Source organism: Equus przewalskii, chromosome 8, assembly GCF_037783145.1.
Source record: "Equus przewalskii isolate Varuska chromosome 8, EquPr2, whole genome shotgun sequence".
NCBI lineage: Eukaryota > Metazoa > Chordata > Mammalia > Perissodactyla > Equidae > Equus > Equus przewalskii.
Genome location: NC_091838.1, coordinates 9,293,628 through 9,311,507, shown reverse-complemented (window position 1 = coordinate 9,311,507; position 17,880 = coordinate 9,293,628). Strand labels below are relative to the sequence as shown.

At 35.2% G+C, this 17,880-nt stretch overlaps 1 non-coding gene across 1 annotated transcript; it reads right to left on the bottom strand.

Moving 5' to 3' along the window:
- Nucleotides 1-17,513: 17,513 nt before the first annotated feature.
- Nucleotides 17,514-17,615, bottom strand: LOC139085367 (U6 spliceosomal RNA). Its single transcript, XR_011543641.1, has one exon. It is a non-coding gene; the product is annotated as a U6 spliceosomal RNA (small nuclear RNA).
- Between the last annotated feature and the right edge of the window lie 265 nt (nucleotides 17,616-17,880).

Below are 17,880 nucleotides of genomic sequence, written 5' to 3'. Positions count from 1 at the left end.
TATTTGGAAATATAAATAATAAATCACTTCTAACAGCTAAATTGAGTTTCACAAGTACTTGGACAGTGTCAACCTGGGTATTGAGATTTACAACAGTTGTCTATTTGCATAACATGCCCCAAAGTGTCTTTGAAGTTAACTCAGTGTAATCTCAATATCAAGAGTTAGTTTATCATTCCTTGAGGGCAGATCACCAATTATGTCCCGAGGAAACCTGAAGGTTGGAATGAGGCATGGATCACCAAAAAAAGTTCATCAGGATAAAGGGGGAAAACAGTCTAAATGTAACCCACAAGTGTATGGTCTTATAAATATCTACCCATTTCAAACAGGGCCACAGTCTCCACCCACAAGGATTTGCATAGTGGTTTCTGGGAGTTCTCAAAATCTCTTTGCAGTCAATGTGTGTTGGTTGCTCTGTTCTTCTTCTACTGCTTGGCTGCATGCTCCATGAGCAAAACCACTTGGGGAGGCCCAGTTTCTGCCACCACACATCATGAGATCATCCATATGTAAACCTCGTTGTTATATTCTGATATTCCCAGACCCTCCATTCCTGGGGCAAACAGGACAGTTTCGGGTCTTGGAAAGAGAGGAAAAAATAATGTTTTCAGCCTCTGAGCCCTCTTGAATAGTTCCATCTGCATCTTCTTTTAACTTCCCGTCTCTATAGTGTGTTAAAATCCACTCCAAGAAAGTTAATATGCTATGGAAGACTTTCTATTCTGGTTTATGCTTTTTTCCTTTTTTCAACCCAATGCCTCACTGCTAGCATGAGAGAACATCATCTCTCTTCATTTAGCTGCTGAACAAGTCTCCCACACATGTATGAATGTATAGACATACATTCTGGCACTTGTTTGAAAGGAGAAGGAGATGTATAGCCTCGAGTTAACAGAGTCAAAACTTCCTTCTGATTCAAGAATATGAACACATCTTCGGTAAAAAATCATGTTGTCCATAAAGTGAATTTTATAGATATGTAAGCCTCACTATTCAGTAGCAAGATCTTTGCAGATTGAGATGGGACCCCACAATGTGTGTCTAAAATTATTACTTTCTGCTTTGATAATATTTTTTAAATACACTACTCAATTTCCTGATTTTTTAAAAAGAATACAGTACACAAAATTTAATTTTTGGCTGATTATGAAGTTTATTATTTCATTCTTATTACTTTAATAAAGAGACACTATTTGGAGACTTTCCCCATCAGTAGTTTTTATCAAATGATATTTAGTTAATGTTGTAGACCTCAACTGAGCCTTCATAAGAAATTACAAGTTGTTTCTCTTTCTGTGGCTGTATGCTGTCCACAGCACATTTTATTTGAAACACATTGAAAAATTAATAAGAAATAATTAGAATATTTAACATTTCAAATGAGAGACTTGGAAAGCACTTCTGAAATAACAGAGTAAGAACTTCTAAAAAGTCCCCTCCTCCATAGAAACAAGAACACTGGCAAAAATTGACAAAATTAACTTTTTTAGAACTCTGGAAATTAACCAAGGAACTCGCAACAATTCAAAGAATATTTTTTCAAGAAAAACAGCTGAATCTCTGTCAGAAGAGTGAGCATTATGACATTTTAACTTGTCCTATTCTCACTTTTTTCTCCCCACTTCTGTGAGAGTCTTGAAAACCAAAAGCCTTGCAACCAAGGCAGGTGTGAAAGCTAGCAGCTGAGCAGTCGCTGCAGAGGAAGTGGGATTAGAAAGCTCCCCCAAACCCCATCCTCAGAGGCTTGTCAATATTTGACATTTCTCTAGCTTCTTGGAAAAGCACCACACAGAGGGCTTATCTTTATCTGATCTGACACAGAACTTGTTCAGTGGGAAGAGCCCTTCCCACAGTGTTGATCAAAACAAGCAAACAGGGCAATTGTTTAACCTCGCAGATGCCTGAGGTGGCAAATATGAGACAGGGAAAATAAAAGGCTGGCCGAACATTTAAAAGGAATAGCTGGGGAATGAGATTCCCATAGGTGTCTTTGGAAAACTCTGACTTTCTTGTGTGGATAGAGACTTCCACATGTGAGGCCGTAAGCATGCCCGGGAAAGACCTGAGAAGGCTCTAATCTCTCATCCTTGGCTAAACCTCAAGGCTCTGCCCAAGCAGGAAATGAGGCTACAGCAGAGCTGTAAACTGCTGGCATGTTGGAGCTGTGCCCCAACACACACACAGAGGTCCTTGGTTAAAGGTTGGGAGTCTTAAAGTCTCAAGGCATTAAAGAAATCTCAGTCAAAACATCAGCTCACTACGGAGCAAACTGACAGACTTCAAGGGCTGCCCATGACAAATGTATAGGCTTATAATCAGTTCAGAGAAGTCATTGAATAAACAAATGGGAACAAAAACATCAAGGACAAAAAGCAACAACAACAAACCCTGAAGGAGGCGGGGCAATCTAATCTTCAGGGTTGTCACATTGTATTATTTAAAATGTTCAGTTTCAACAACATAAATGAGACATCCAAATAAATAGATAAGTATTGCCCACTCCCAGGGGAAAAAAAATCAATGGAAACAGTTCTTGAAGAAGCCCAGATGATGAACTTACTACACGAGACCTTAAATTGGCCATTATAAATATGTTCAGAAAACCGAAAGAAACCGTGTCTAAAAAACTAAAGCACAAGAACCATGGCTCACCAAGTAGATATTATCAATGAAGAAATAGAAATTATAAAAAGGAACCAAATAGAAATTCTAAAGTTGAAAATATCAGTAGCTGACATAAGCAATATGCTAGAGCAGCTCAACAGCACATTTGAGCTGGCAGAAGAAAGAATCAGCAATCTGAATACAAGACAATTGAGATTACCTAGTCTGTGGAACAGAAAAAAAAAAATTGAAGAAACTTCAGAGATATGTGGTGAACCAGCCAGCACACCAACATATGCATAATAGGATTCTCACAAGGACAGGAGAAAATAATAAATAATAAATAATAAAATAATAAATAACCAAAAACATCCCTAAAGTGATGAAAAACAGCCAAGAAGCTTCATGAACTTCAACTAAGATAAACTAAAGAGACCTAAACCTAGACAAATCATAGTCAAAGTATCGAAAGTAAAAGATAAAAAGAGAACCTTCAAAGCAGCACAAGAAAAGTTATCAGTATGAGAATCTTCAATAATGTTAACAATCAATTTTACATCAATAATCATAGAGACCAAAAGGAAGTGGAATGACATATTCAAAGTACTAAATAAAAATAATGTCAACCAAGAATCTGATATTCATTCAAAACTATTCTTCAAAAATAAAGGTAAATTTAAAAATTCCATATAATTTGTTGCATGCAGTCTTGCTCAACAAGAAATGTTAAAGGGAATCCTTCAGGCAGAAATGAAAAGGCATTAACCAGGAACTAAATCCATACAAATAAATAACAAGCACCAGTAAAAATAACTACATAGGCAAATAAAAAACATAGTATAAATGTATGTTTGTTTGCGATACTTTTCTTCTTCCGTATGATTTAAATGTCAACTATGTAAGATGATAATTATATATCTGTGTGGATGGATTTATAATGAATAAAGATGTACATTATATGACAAAAGTATCACAAAGATGATGGATAAAATGGAGCTAAATTGGATACAATTTTGTGTATATTTTTCCAATTAAATTGATATCAATTCAAATTAGATAAATTTGAATGACACAAACTTCTGAAATTGACTTAAAAAGAAAAAGAAAATCTGAATAGATCTATAATACGTAATTATATTAGTAATTAAACTACTTCCCACCACATTATGCCTATGGTTTCACTGGTGAATTCTATCAAACATTGAAAGAATAAATTATACTAATCATTTTAAATCTATTCCAAAAAAATAGAAGAGGAGGAAGCACTCTGAACTTATTTTATGAGGCCAGGATTACTTTAACACTAAAACCAGATAATAACACTGCAAGAAAAGAAAAGCACAGACCAATATGCCTTATAAATATAAAAGAAAAATTCTTAAGAAAATACCAGGAAGCGAAATCAAGCAATATATAAAAAGGATTATACATTATGACAAAGTAAGATTTATTCCTGCAATCCAAGGTTGGTTTAATATCTAAAAAATTAATAAATATAATACACCACATTAATAGAATACAGTACAAAATGTCATGATCATTTCAGTAGATGCAGAAAAAGCATTTGACAAAATTCAAAATATTTCCATGACAAAATTACTCAACAAAATAAGAGTAATCCTCATTCCCCATTAAAAAAAACTACTAGAACTATGACAACAACAACTGTTGTCAAGGATGTGAAGAAATTGGAACTATAATACATTGCTGGTGTGATTTTCAAATGAGGCAGCCATTTTAGAAAAGAGTTTGGCAGTTCCTCAAAATATTAAGCATAGAGTTACCATATAACCCAGAAATTCTACTCCTAGATATATACCCAAAAGAAATTAAACACGTCCATACAAAAACTTGTAAAAGAATACACATAGCAGCATTATTAGTAATAGTCCAAAGTGGAAACAACTCAAATGCCCATCAACTGATGAATGGATAAACAAAATGTGGTATACCCACACAATAATATATTATTTAACAATAAAAAATGAAATACTGATACATGCTATAGTGTGGATGAATCTTGAAAACACTGTGTTCAGTTGTAGTGAGTTTGAAGAATTTCAGGGCTGGGCAAGAAAAAACATGACTATGCGGTGACGGTAGCACTTAGTGACCTTTATTGAGGCAACACTCTGACAGGTTTAATTTGGGGGTTGTTGGGGACAGGAGTCCCTCATAGTAGGAAGTTTTCCAGAGGCTATGTTATGGGAACTATCACCCAAAAGAGGAAAGGGTGAGAGAACTCACACTCTTGGTGAGGAGTGGAATTAGAGAGGGGAGTTTATATGTCTAGGTGGTATTGCTCAGCAGCATCTTGGAGAGTTTGGATCAGAAATCTCTGAAGGGTAACAGTGGCTTGGGGTCATTATAGGCCTGGGGGTTATCTTCTCTCTGGCTCCCTGATGTTGGGTGCTGTTTCATTGCGTATGCAAAGCAGACAGACTCTAAATGGCTAAACATTTGTTTATTTGGGCTATATTTAAAACAATTGAAATGTAAGAATTTGAGGTTTATGCAAGTGAGATTTTGAGCTAACAGGTGCCAGCCTGCTATGAAGAAGCAAACAACATAAGGTTAATACATGCAGGCCATCTTTGGCTCATTTACATAACACAAGTAAAATAAGCTGGTGGCAAAAGACCAGATAGTATGTGGTTCCATTTATATAAAATGTCCATAACAGGCACGTCCATATAGACAGACAGTGGATTAGTGGCTGCCATTGCCATGAACTGGGTGGAGAAAGAAATGGAGATTGATTGCTAAGTGATCCTGGGTTTCTTTTTGCTGAAAAAGTTCTAAAATTGGATAGTGGTGATGGTTGGACAACTGAATATACTGCAAAACAATGAGTTTTACACTTCAAAAGGATGAATTTTATGGTATATTAATTACATATCCATAAAGCTGTTATATAAAAAGGGAGACTGCTCCTAAAAATTCATATTTCTATTGTTTTTTAAAAAGAGAACACAGTTATTTCACAAATTGCCGTGGGCTTCATCTTTACTGCCTTTTTTTTTTTTTTTTTTTTTTTTTTTATTTTTTTTTAAAGATTTTATTTTTTTCCTTTTTCTCCCCAAAGCCCCCCGGTACATAGTTGTGTATTCTTCGTTGTGGGTTCTTCTAGTTGTGGCATGTGGGACGCTGCCTCAGCGTGGTCTGACGAGCAGTGCCATGTCCGCGCCCAGGATTCGAACCAACGAAACACTGGGCCGCCTGCAGCGGAGCGCGCGAACTTAACCACTCGGCCACGGGGCCAGCCCCTCTTTACTGCTCCTTTTAACTGTAGCATCTTCTTGGCTTTCCACAGTGTCCACTTAGCCTTGCCTTATCCATTTGTGTCACCTGCCTGTCCCCTGTACAGATTTAAGGTTGTAATTCTTAATCTACATACTTGGACTTCTCCTTTCATTTCCTTGTGTTTTTTTTAAAAAATCACTTTTGTTCACCACTTATACTCTCTTAATCCCAACTATTGCTTTTATTTTCTCTCCCTTATTTTATCAGTTAGTAATATAATTTTACTTTAACAGCATTATAACAAAAAGTTGGAAATTTCTGTGAATTTTACAATTAATATATTTTTTAAAAAATCATTTTAATGCTTTGCTTGTTTGTTTTTGCTGAGGAAGACTCACCCTGAGCTAACATTCACTGCCAATTTTCCTCCTTTTTATGTGAGCTACCACCACAGGATGGCCCCTGACAGATGAGTGGTATAGGTCTGCACCGGGGAACCAAACCTGATCTGCTGAAGCAGAGCATTCTGACCTTAACCTCTAGGCCAAAAGGGATGGCCGAAAATATCTTTAACAAAACTGCATAGAATTGTGGAGCAAAATAAGATTTCAATGACATCATTGTAATGAACTTGTGAAAGACACCTTAGTTTTCTTCTCTTTGGTTTGGTGTCAATTCAAATCTATTCACCTAAACATTTGTGATTATGAATTAAAAAGAAATAAAGTAGCAGAGCTCAAAGAAAAGTGAAGTAAATTATAAATGACTTGAAACAATTAGATTTGATGAAAGAAAACTAAAAGTGCCAATTTGACTCAAATATATTTAATATATCAAATATTTTATCACCATTATTAATCAATTAAAATACTGAAAGTGAAAAACAGATAGATGATTCTTCTCCCTTTTGGCTTAGGGTAGCAGGACCTTTTCATTCCTCATAACAGCTCAAGTGCATATTAAATGCCTTCTCTTCTAGCTCATATTCTTTGGTGATAAGGCTCCATGATGGTCCTCAATGATCTCGGCCTCCTGGTGTTCATGCATTGGCTGGTGCCTCCCACAGGGAAAAGGACTGACGTACGTGACTGGAAGGATCTGTTGAAGTGATGGTGTGTGAATTTGAGGCTAAGTCATAAAAAGTATGGCAGCTTACACCTTGCACTCTGGGAGTAGCCAGATGCCAGACTCCAAAGAGTGCTATGGAGTGGTCCACTTGGAAAAATTGAGTTCTGGTGACACTAATACCAACTTGCTATGTGAGTAAGCCACCTTGTAAGTAAATTTTCCAGCCCCAGTCAAGATTTCAAATGATCACAACTCTACCCAACACCTTGAAATCTCATGAAAAACACTGAAGCAGAACTGATCTAACTAGCTACTCCCAAATTTCTGACACACGTATGTGAGAGATAATAAAGGGTTATTGTTGCTTAAACCACTAAAGTTTGGGGGTAATTTGTTATGCAGCTATAAATGAGTAATATAGAATTTGTTACCTGACATTGAGGTGCTTACTACCATAATAAAACCTAAAACTTTGGGTGTGACTTTGGGACAGGGACATAGGTGAAACCTGGAGGAATCTTAAATGAGTGGTAGTGACAACACAAAGCACCTTGAAGAGACTATTAGCTTCTGCTGAAGGCCATCAAGAAGTCTGCCAGTGAGGACGTCAAATGAGTAAAATGTTATCAAAAACTATAAGAAGTAGAATTCTTGTTATGTAGCAGCAGAAATTTAGCAACATTACCGCCTGTGGTAATGTGGAAAAAAGATCACATGTCTAATAAACTAACTGACATAGAAAATATCTCCAGGCAGAATTTTAAAGGCGTTTCCTGAGTACTTCTTGCTGCTTAGAGTAAAATGTGAGATGAGCGTGATAAGCTAAAAGGACTGTTATACATAAAGGAGCTAGAACTTGCTGACTTTGAAAATTTCCAATTTTGCTAGATGGTAAAATATGCTAAAATTAAAAAGAAATTTTTGGACAAAGAAAAAATCCTGGGAACTATTTGGAAAGTGTGGTAAGATGAAGCTGTGTGTGTGGCTGTAAAATATTTGTGAAGATCTCAAAAAAATCTAAGACCGTGCCTGACCAAAACATTCAGATAAATCTACGGCTTCTAAGAAATTTAAGAGTTTTATCTTTAAGCAACCTTGGTAAAAACCCAAAACAGAGAGTACTTATCTTGAAACATTGGTGACTGTAACATTTGATTAATTGAGTGGACCCCAATAAGATTCATAGGAGAGTCACAGACTCTTTAAGAGAATTGTTTGCACATAAACATCATCAGCTTGGAACAAATGGGGAAGAGAAATTAAGAAATGAAAAAAAGTCTTTTGGAATTCATAGTCTCTACAGCAAGAAAGCTTATTTGTAAAGGTACTTAGATGCAAATGCGGCCTATTTCTCATGGTAAAGGAAGAATAAATTAGAGGGAAGAACCAAGACACCAGGAGAAGAGTCACAAGCCATGAAAACTCCTTCCTAGGCTTTAAGTCCTAATGAAAGAAGTGTCAAAATATTCCCTGCTGGATGTAAGAACTAATGTGGACCGGTAACCTCTGCACGAATCCTATTTGTTTCAGTTTTTAACAGAATAATCTATAGTGGTTATCTTATATCTGTTCTATGATTGTAGTTTGGGTTTGTGGGAAAAAGAGTACTTGTCTATTTAGTTCACGTGGTTTCCGATTAAGAAAATTTGTACTCTAGGAACTGACAAACCTCCATTTTTATGCAAAATTATTCATAAATTGAAATCATTAATTACTAGTGAGTAATCCATAATACACTTGGCCACTTACAAAATGAGAACATTCTATTACTTCATTGCCATGCACAGCAACCTCTTAAGTTTTGTTCTGTGTATCCATCAGCACACTTTGATCACAATTAACCAGAACCCAATCCAAGCTATATTTTTTAAAAAAGAGGGAAAGAGAATAGTGTTCAGTAAACTTAAAATACCAGACGTTGGGTTGACTTTTGGCATCATGAGGGGCTCAGTTTTCTTTTGATTCCCAACTTCCATTCTTCGAGTTTCATCTTAAAATAGTCTCTCTTTATAGTCAAAAGAAGCATTCGGGCCAACATTCTTCCTCATTCATTTTCCATAAGACAGCTTACTGACTCTAAATTCCTAAGAGTAGAAAGACTTAAGTCTCATACCCACCCTGGAGACAGGGGAACAGAATATATCAACTGGATCAGCTTCAGTTGTGAGTGGTTCTCTGCTGGAAGAGAATAATGGTGGAAAGGAGCCTGCTCAGCTTCCTTATGAAATTCCGGATTTCTAAAAAAGAATTGGAGGATGCATAATTGAAGATTATACCTTGACCTTTTGTTGTACCTTAAAGCTTTTCAATGGTCTTTGCTAATGAGAAACTCATTTTTGGCCTTGCGGCTTATTTCTTGGATCTGAACAATGGAGACAGAATCTTGGCTCAAAGGAGAAATGATTCAGATATTATATGGTTTAAATATGATTTCAGCACTTGCTCCTTAATCTCGATGTGCTTTGTCCTTTCACATAGCCACTATATGCAATTTAATCTATGAGGAGGAGGGAGTTAATGTACTTGGCTTATGATTTATTTCTCCCTGATACAGAGATGAGCATGGAGAGAGAATGTTCATGGAAGAAAGAAATGGAGCTGGGCTATAAAGTCTAATCACCATCACAATAACTAGATCTCTAAGCAGAGAATCTTAACCAGTATTTCTCTGGTTTAGAATTACTTATGGTAAACACACCTAGGACATGTTAATTAATGAGACATGGCTCTCTGGAAAATGTCACATATCAGATGCTTTTCTATGCACTAAAGCTTATAGCATCCTCATGGACTATGATTGCTTTTACCCCTCTTTTCACAGCCTGAGCCTCAGAGAAATTAAGTAGCTTGCCTAGTTCATGCATCTATTAAAAGCTAAAAGCGTATTTTGAATTCATATTGTTTGGGGCTTGAAGTGATGTTAGCAATCATTATGCCGGAGAAAAATATAGGATATTTTTCTTGTGATTTCCTTTTATTTTGGCTACACATTTGAAACCAACATTTAGGTCTTGGTGGATTTTAGAGGTCTTCTTTCTCTGAAATTAATATTAACCTTGTCCTGAAAGTGTAGGCTCTAAGGTCAGAAGCCTACCTATGCCTTATTTATTGGTTGAGTTTAAGCCTTTCTACTGAGACTGATGAAATAAAATGAAATCTACTGGCCGCATATCCTCTGATCTTTGTAGTATAGAAATGCATACCAAGTGTAGCAGAGTATCTTAGGAAACTCTTTTTCTTTTTGCTCTTTTCTTTCTTTTTTTTTTTTACTTTTTGTTATTTATTTATAGTAGGCACATTATAAAATATGGACATTAGAAAAAGTGTTTGTTTTAACAGAACAGAAAACATAATTTGAAGGTAAGAGTTAGGTAGACATATTGGATTGTCACTATCGTGAGACTGGCATGATTTTTACGACATTTGTATTTCCCTGAGGAGTTAAATGTCTCAGGAGGAGATGCCATGTAATGTTTTGTGACAATAGCATTCTTTCAGTTGTATTGGGCAGAATGTCTTATATTTTAGATATGGAAATATTTCCATAAAAAGAAATTGAGTGCATTGTGGAGAATGGCATGAAAGCAATGTTTCATTAATAGAAATATCTCTGTACAGAATGTATAATTAAAAGAAGTCCAAGGCATACATTTTCATCCTACGAATTCTTACATACATCTATTCTGAGAGGTCTTTAATTAAATCAGACTTTGTAGAGGAAACTAAAATAATGTTAATGAAGACTATCTCTGGATTTTCACATATTGATGTCATCTTTCAACGCTGATTTTTACTGTCTGTAGTTGTGTATTTTTGTATCCATGGGAGTAAATTTTAGCCCATTGTACATTTTCTCTCTGTTTAAAATAATTTATAGAATAGAGAACACAATGTAATTTTATGATTGCTTATACTGATAATAAAATTAAAGAAAATTCTTAGGTTAGATAATTCTTGCCTAGGTTACTTAGAAAAGGTGTCACACTTGACTGGAAATATTTGTCACACTCAATGTCCTAGTTCACTGCTGAATGATGCGGCAAGTATAGCATGCATCGGCTTTTGTCATCTTGAATGCCTTAGGAATTTTCTCCAGCAGATATCATTGTAAACTTCTGATGTTATTTCCAAAATCATTCAGCACAATTTCCTATTTGAAGGAAATATTCAAATATTTTCAGGCATAGATATAAGCTCTAAAACAGGTGGGATGAGATTATTTTTTTCCTATCTTAAACGTATTGATTAATTTCCTTTTTTTCTTTTTTTTCGTGAGGGTATACCTGAGACCACACAAGAAGAGAAGACAGGCAGAGTGGTATCTGCGTCTCATTCTGGTACAAAGGCCCATTTGCATCAAGTGAAATGTGGACTTTGGATGTGCGAAATAATCTGTGAGAACACTGCTCAGCTAAAGCCCTAGGGCAAAGACTGAAGGCTTCACTGGACAGACAAGTCCTTCCTGTCTCTGACCCTGTGCATTCGGGGTGGCCCAGCTATATAATATTCCACGAGGGGTGAGAAATTTCCTCTACACCCACCAGTAGGACTTTTTGGGGGATGTGGAATTTGGCCACTGGAAGGGAGGCTATTGACAGACAACCCAAAAAGAGCTCCTAAGGTCAATTTTCAGAAAATATGTTGATCTCTCTGTACTCCATTCATTCTTTTAGTCTTAAGTATTTATTTCATAAATGGGCTGTCTGTTTGACCTATCTGAATTCTAAATTAAAAGTCATCAGCTTTAATATTGTAACATATTGATTTCATGGTACTGATCATGTAACCTGTGGTTCCATGTGGTCTAGGGCCACTTCTAATTGGTTTATACCTGTCTATCCAGTGACAAACACATCTTGCTACTTAGATGGTCATCTCAGACATTCAAAATTTTTTCTTACATACTAATTGACTAAGTAAATGAATTACCAAGTGAAAGAATAAAATGGCCCCCAAGTTTCATCCACTTGATAAAATTGTAATAATCTTTCAAATCCTGGCTAAAGTACCCTCTTTCCACTCCAATCTCCAACTAATGAAGCAATTTAAAACACTTTACCATGTAACAGTAGCAAAGGTACAGGTTAAAGTACATTAGACCTATTTATTTCACATTTTTAGATTAATCATTTATTGCTTTATATTATTAACTCCTTATGTATGGTTTATATCTGCACTCAAATTATTAAATGCTGGAGTATATAGCCTGAATCTTAAAGAGACCAAATATTTGCATATTGACTATCTTGTTATTTAATGAAGACCTTTTCCCTGATAGAAATTGTCACTAATTTTTACTCACCATTTCCTAGGTAATCGCTATATCCTCATTGCACTATGGGAATCATCCTTCATTTGCAGTCATATATCCTCTTCTGTGTGAATATTTCTAAGTGTTAAGGGGAGTATGTCTAGGAACCTTGGAGGAAAAAGAAAGGATACAACCAATTTTGCTCCATTTCCTCGATAGCAAATAAAAGTCAAAAGTGTCAGCTAGAAAATAAAATGTTTTTATTTCAAAAACATGCTTATTTTATCAAATTTTGCCTTTCTAACAAAGAATCTAACCTCACAAACTTCTATATTTTTTATCTCATTGATGAAGGCAGCAGTCTTCATGTAGACAGATTGCTCTCTCTGCAAAGAGCCACCACGTGGCAAGATTCCAACAGAATCCCTTTCATTCATTGTTTTGGGTAAATAGCTCCATCGCAACCCCGCAGCCCGCCCCTGCGTAGATGATAGTGTGAATGGGATCCAAGATGGAATTTTGCGAGAGAAATTCACAGAAATCACAGTCTGTGAATTTTCACACCTTTTTCTTGGCTTCTGTAACACGTTTTACACAGATATATTTACATGTAATTTGTAATTCACAATATTGTAATTATTTGGTTAAAAATCATCAACTTATAATGTTACCTTCTTACAGTCTATCCCAGATCTTGACACATAGTAAGTATTAAATAATTGTCTAAATATCTTACACATCATAGGAATTATGTAACAGCATTATGTAGATGTCTGTCTGTATTGTGTATAAACATATATATCCAATATCCTTTCTAATTCTAACTATAACTAAAACCCAGCCAAAAAAGCAGTCTTTGTAATTAATTAAATATCCCAAAGGGTTACAAAAACTTATTTAAGTGAAATAATTTACAATTAGTGCAATATAATATATTTCTTTTTATATCAGACAGGAAAATTAATCAGATGAACGTGTGTCCACTGATAACACAAACTTGCACTTTTTGTCGATATCTAAATATTTTATTTTACTAAGAGAAAGAGTTGATCTTATTTTGCTGTTATCCTATGTAGTCATTATATACTGTGATTTACAGGAATTAGAGATTTTTCTATAAATAATACATTTAGTATATATTTAGAAGTGGTAACAGTACTTCATAAAAAAGGTTTTCTGAAATAATCTCATAACTTGTAGTCCTGAGCCAGTAATTTTCCAATAAAAAGTTACCAATGTTGCCCAAGTTCATTAAAATTTCTACAATATATGTGTCTGGACATATTTTATATTTTATTAAAATGTTCAAATATATGGAAAATAATGTGGTACAAATATTCACCCATGTATCTATTTTGCTATATTTGCTCCCTTCTCCCTCCCCTTCTTTATATAAAATATCTAAAATAACTTTCCTCTCATGTTCTCCAAACTTTACTTCTCAAGGTATCCAAAGTTTTGAAATTAATGCCCTTGCTTTATCCTTTTACTATCGTGAAATAATAGAAAATATATATGTTGGTCTCTGCCCCAGGTTCCTGGTGCAGAGCTCCTGAAACCCTTGTAATTTCCTAAGTGACAAGAGCACTAGGAGCATCTTTTGTTCTATTGAGGGGACTCTGGGTGGGCTCCTGGATGGCTCCTGGATGGGGACTGGTCACCAAAAAGACCAGGCCGTGATTAGAGGCTTGGGATTTTCAGCCTCACCCCCCATCCTCCAGAGAGGGGAGAGGGGCTGAAAATGGAGCTAATAACTGATCATGCCTACATGAGAAAGCATCCACAAAAATCCCAACAGAGTGGGGTTCGGAGAACTTCTGGGCTGACAAACACATCCGTGTACAGGGAGGATGACACACCTCAGTTCCACTGGGATAGAAGCTCCTGTGCACCAGATCCTCTCAGACCTCGTCCCATGCATCTCTCATTCTGGCTGTTCCGCTGTATCCTTTATCATATCCTTTAACAAACTGTTAAACATAAGTGTTTCCCTGAGTTCTATGAGCTGCTCTAGCAAATTAATGGAAACTGAAGAGGGGGTTGTGGGAACCTCCAATTCGTAGCCAAATCAGACAGGAGGTCCAGGTAACCTGGGGACCTGCTACTTGCTATTGGCATCTGAAGTGGAGTGGGAGTAGTCTTATGGGACTGAGTTCTGAGCCTGTGGGATCTGACACGGTTGCTAGGTAGATCGTGTCAGACTTGAGTTAAATTATAGGACACCCAGCTGGTGTCACAGAGAATTGGTTATTGTGGGGTAAAGCTCCACACATTTGATGACCAGAAGTGTCAGAAGTGAAGTGTTTATGTGAGTAGTAAAGGAGACACACAAGAGGCAAACTAAACTGAGATTTTTTTTCCCTGCAACAGGAGAGAAAGACTGGGTTTTTCATTTTAACTCAATATATGTGTGTATAAATACATATATTCTTAAAACAATGTACTTTTTTATCATTTAAGAATGATATAAAAGGTAACAAATTCCATATATCCTTTGATATCTTGGATAAACATATAGTCCAGGTAGATTGTAAAATAAACACACAATACATACGTATAACTGGGCAAGTTCCTCCCTCCCAAAGAAAGCCAAGTACTATAAGAATAGCTCATTTATAAACATTTACTCTAGACTAAGCTATATTCTAAATGTGTCATATGAATTTTCTTGGCATTCTTCACAATAAACCTAAAAGGTTGGCACTATAAATTTCTTATTTTACACATAAGTAAAGGGAGGCAATGAGAGGTTAGTATTTGTCTGTGATCACATGGTCAGTACATGGCAAACTTGGCATTCAAACTTTGGCAGACAGACTCCAGAATCTTCTCGTTTAACCACTTTCTTATAACTCAAGTTTCATTTTGTAAACCACCAAATATTCACTACTATTTACGTATTGACATAATAGATGATGGTATCTATGAGAAAAGGTCTAACCTATGAAAATTGAATTCTATGCCCTTGATCTTTAGTGTTTCCTAGATTCTATATTCCTTTGAAAATCTGGGGAATACTATGGAATTTCCCCTCAGAGATTTGGGTATACATGCATGTGCATGTACACATATGTGTATATATATGTACATTTTGTGTTGTGTTTTAGAGTTTCTTCAGAGACCCTAAAAACCGGTTTATGAAAGTAGAATTAAATAAATGCTATATATATTAGTCCTTTCCCAATACTTTTAAAATTCCATTTTACCAATTTTGGTTTTAGCTACAAAATATTTCTAGATAGATTAATTTATTTTTCTATTTTTTAGTAAATTTATAAAGCACTGCATAATTTTCTATTAACAAATTGTATAAATAGTGTTTAGATAATGCTCAAAGGCTATTCAACGTGCTGTGTAGTTTAATTCTGATATAAACATCTCCAAGAACATCAAAAAGCAGCCCAAGTATTTCAGGGCTGAGGATATTTTTGTGGGTTAGCTTGAAAATGTTGCTATTGTCAATAACATTATTTTTTTTTGGAGGAGGGGCTGATCACATTAAATCAATACGATTTACTTGTCTCCTTTGTCTCAATTAGGCTAGCTACAAACTCTTTGAGGATTAAAAAAAAAAAGGAATAAATTCTTGCAGGAAACCCTGGTCTTTTTCTCCACTAAAGGCTTATCAATGAACATTTACAGAAATATGTTGAGTGCCAGAAGTCAATTAGACAGAGTAATAATCTTCATATCAGAGTTGAGAGAGATTCTATAAATACCCTTTTTGTAGATATGGTAACTATTAGCCCTACCATTTCCAGCGGCAAGTAATAAAGGATCCAATGCAAAATAAATAAAGCAGTTGAACACAACTGAAAAGTCTAAAACTAAGCTGTCTCCAGGCACGACTTGACTCCTGATCCTAACCAACGTTTCAGCATATTTTTCTACTTTCATCTGCATTGTAGCTTAATCTATAAGCTAGGTCTCCTCATGGTGAACACAAATGGGTCCTGCAACTTGGATTACGTAGCTTCCTTTTTCAATATGGAAGAGGCTGCTTCATACAATCAATAAATAGATGTCAATTCTTTACTGTGATTGGACCATCTTGAACCAATCATTACCACCAGGGCAGTACCATATCCTAGTAAATACAGAAATTACATAGAACAATACACTTTTTGAGTATCAAAAAATTTAATGATATATGCATATTTGTTGCTGCTTTTATTGAAAACTATATGTGTTCAAGTCCCATTTGTATGACAATTATGGATCCTTGGCTTCACTAATCTACCTCAAATCCTATATTACCATGTCTATCTGTAATTCCTTGTATTTAATTATGAATTGGAAATCTTTCACTTGTCCACCGTTCACTATTAAGTTTATTATGAGAATGGAGTACAGTCAAGGGTAATATGACAGTGGCCAATTAGCTTTGGATTTGTAGTATGTGATCCTTGTGAGAATAAGCTGTGAACATCAGTTGTTGAGTGTCTTTTGGAAAAAGGCATTTTACCATAGACATCCTTACAGGATCTCCTCGAAGACCTTATTGTCTGCTGTTTGAAGGAAACTGAAATGGACGTAACGGAGTTAAAAACCCAAAGACCATGCCCTTGAAATTTTTTTAATTGTGTTTTAATACATTTAACTTTTTAAAATTTTGTCATGTTTTGACAGAATAAGACACTGCATTTATCAAGAGCATTCTTTCCTCCTTGATAAAATTTTGAAACTTTTAGCAGCTGGACCATTCTTGAAAATAGATTTGAAAGTGAGGGTAAATAGAGTTGTCGTAACTAGTCAATCAATCAATCAATCAAGTTTTTTTAACCAAAGTAATATTTGTGTGCCAGTAATAGAAGGAGTATATTATTTCCCAAAGAACACATTCTATTCACCAGTTACATTTTGGAAATAAAGTTGTTTCACTGATAGTTATGTACTTCTAGTATAAGTTTTTATGTGGTTCAATTAAGAAATCATTTTTAGTTTCTCTGTCTGCAAATTAAGAAAACCTAGACTTTCTAAGAATTTTTGTGAGACACTATCTGTTTCAGAACCTGGCACTAACTCAGTGTTCAATAAAATAGACTAACATTATTTTGTTGCCATTGTTATTATTATTATGACCATTCAATGTGATGCCTTTATGGCATAATGAATCTATTTTTTCCAGTTTTATTGAGCTATAATTGACATACAACACCATATAAATTTAAAATATACAGCATAATGGTTTGACTTACAAATATTATGAAATGATTGCACCAAGTTTAGTTAACATCCATCATCTCAGATAGTTATAAAAAAAGAAAAAGAAAAAGAAAAATATATGTTTTTTTCTTGTGATGAGAACTCAAGATTTACTCGCTTAAGAGCTTTCACATATACCAAAAATATGTAACGCTTCATGAATTTACATGTCATCCTTGTGAAGGGCCATACTAATCTCTGTATCATTCCAATTTAGTAGATGTGCTGCTGAAGTGAGCACCAACTATTTTTTTTAATACTTATTTCGATAGACCTTTGGTCTTTGTCCGACAAAGAAATTCTTTTCAAGAAATTCTTCATTTCTTAACGGTGGATTCAGTAGTGAGGAAGTGAGATTCTGCTGTGCATTTTAGAAATCAACAAAAGAGAGTCTTTCTGAAATACTTATTTTAGGTCTCAGAATTTAAACGTTGGAAGTTGGCTTCTCTGGATCATCTTCAAGATCAAATAATAAACAATTTGATTTGACATATTTCCTCTTTGGT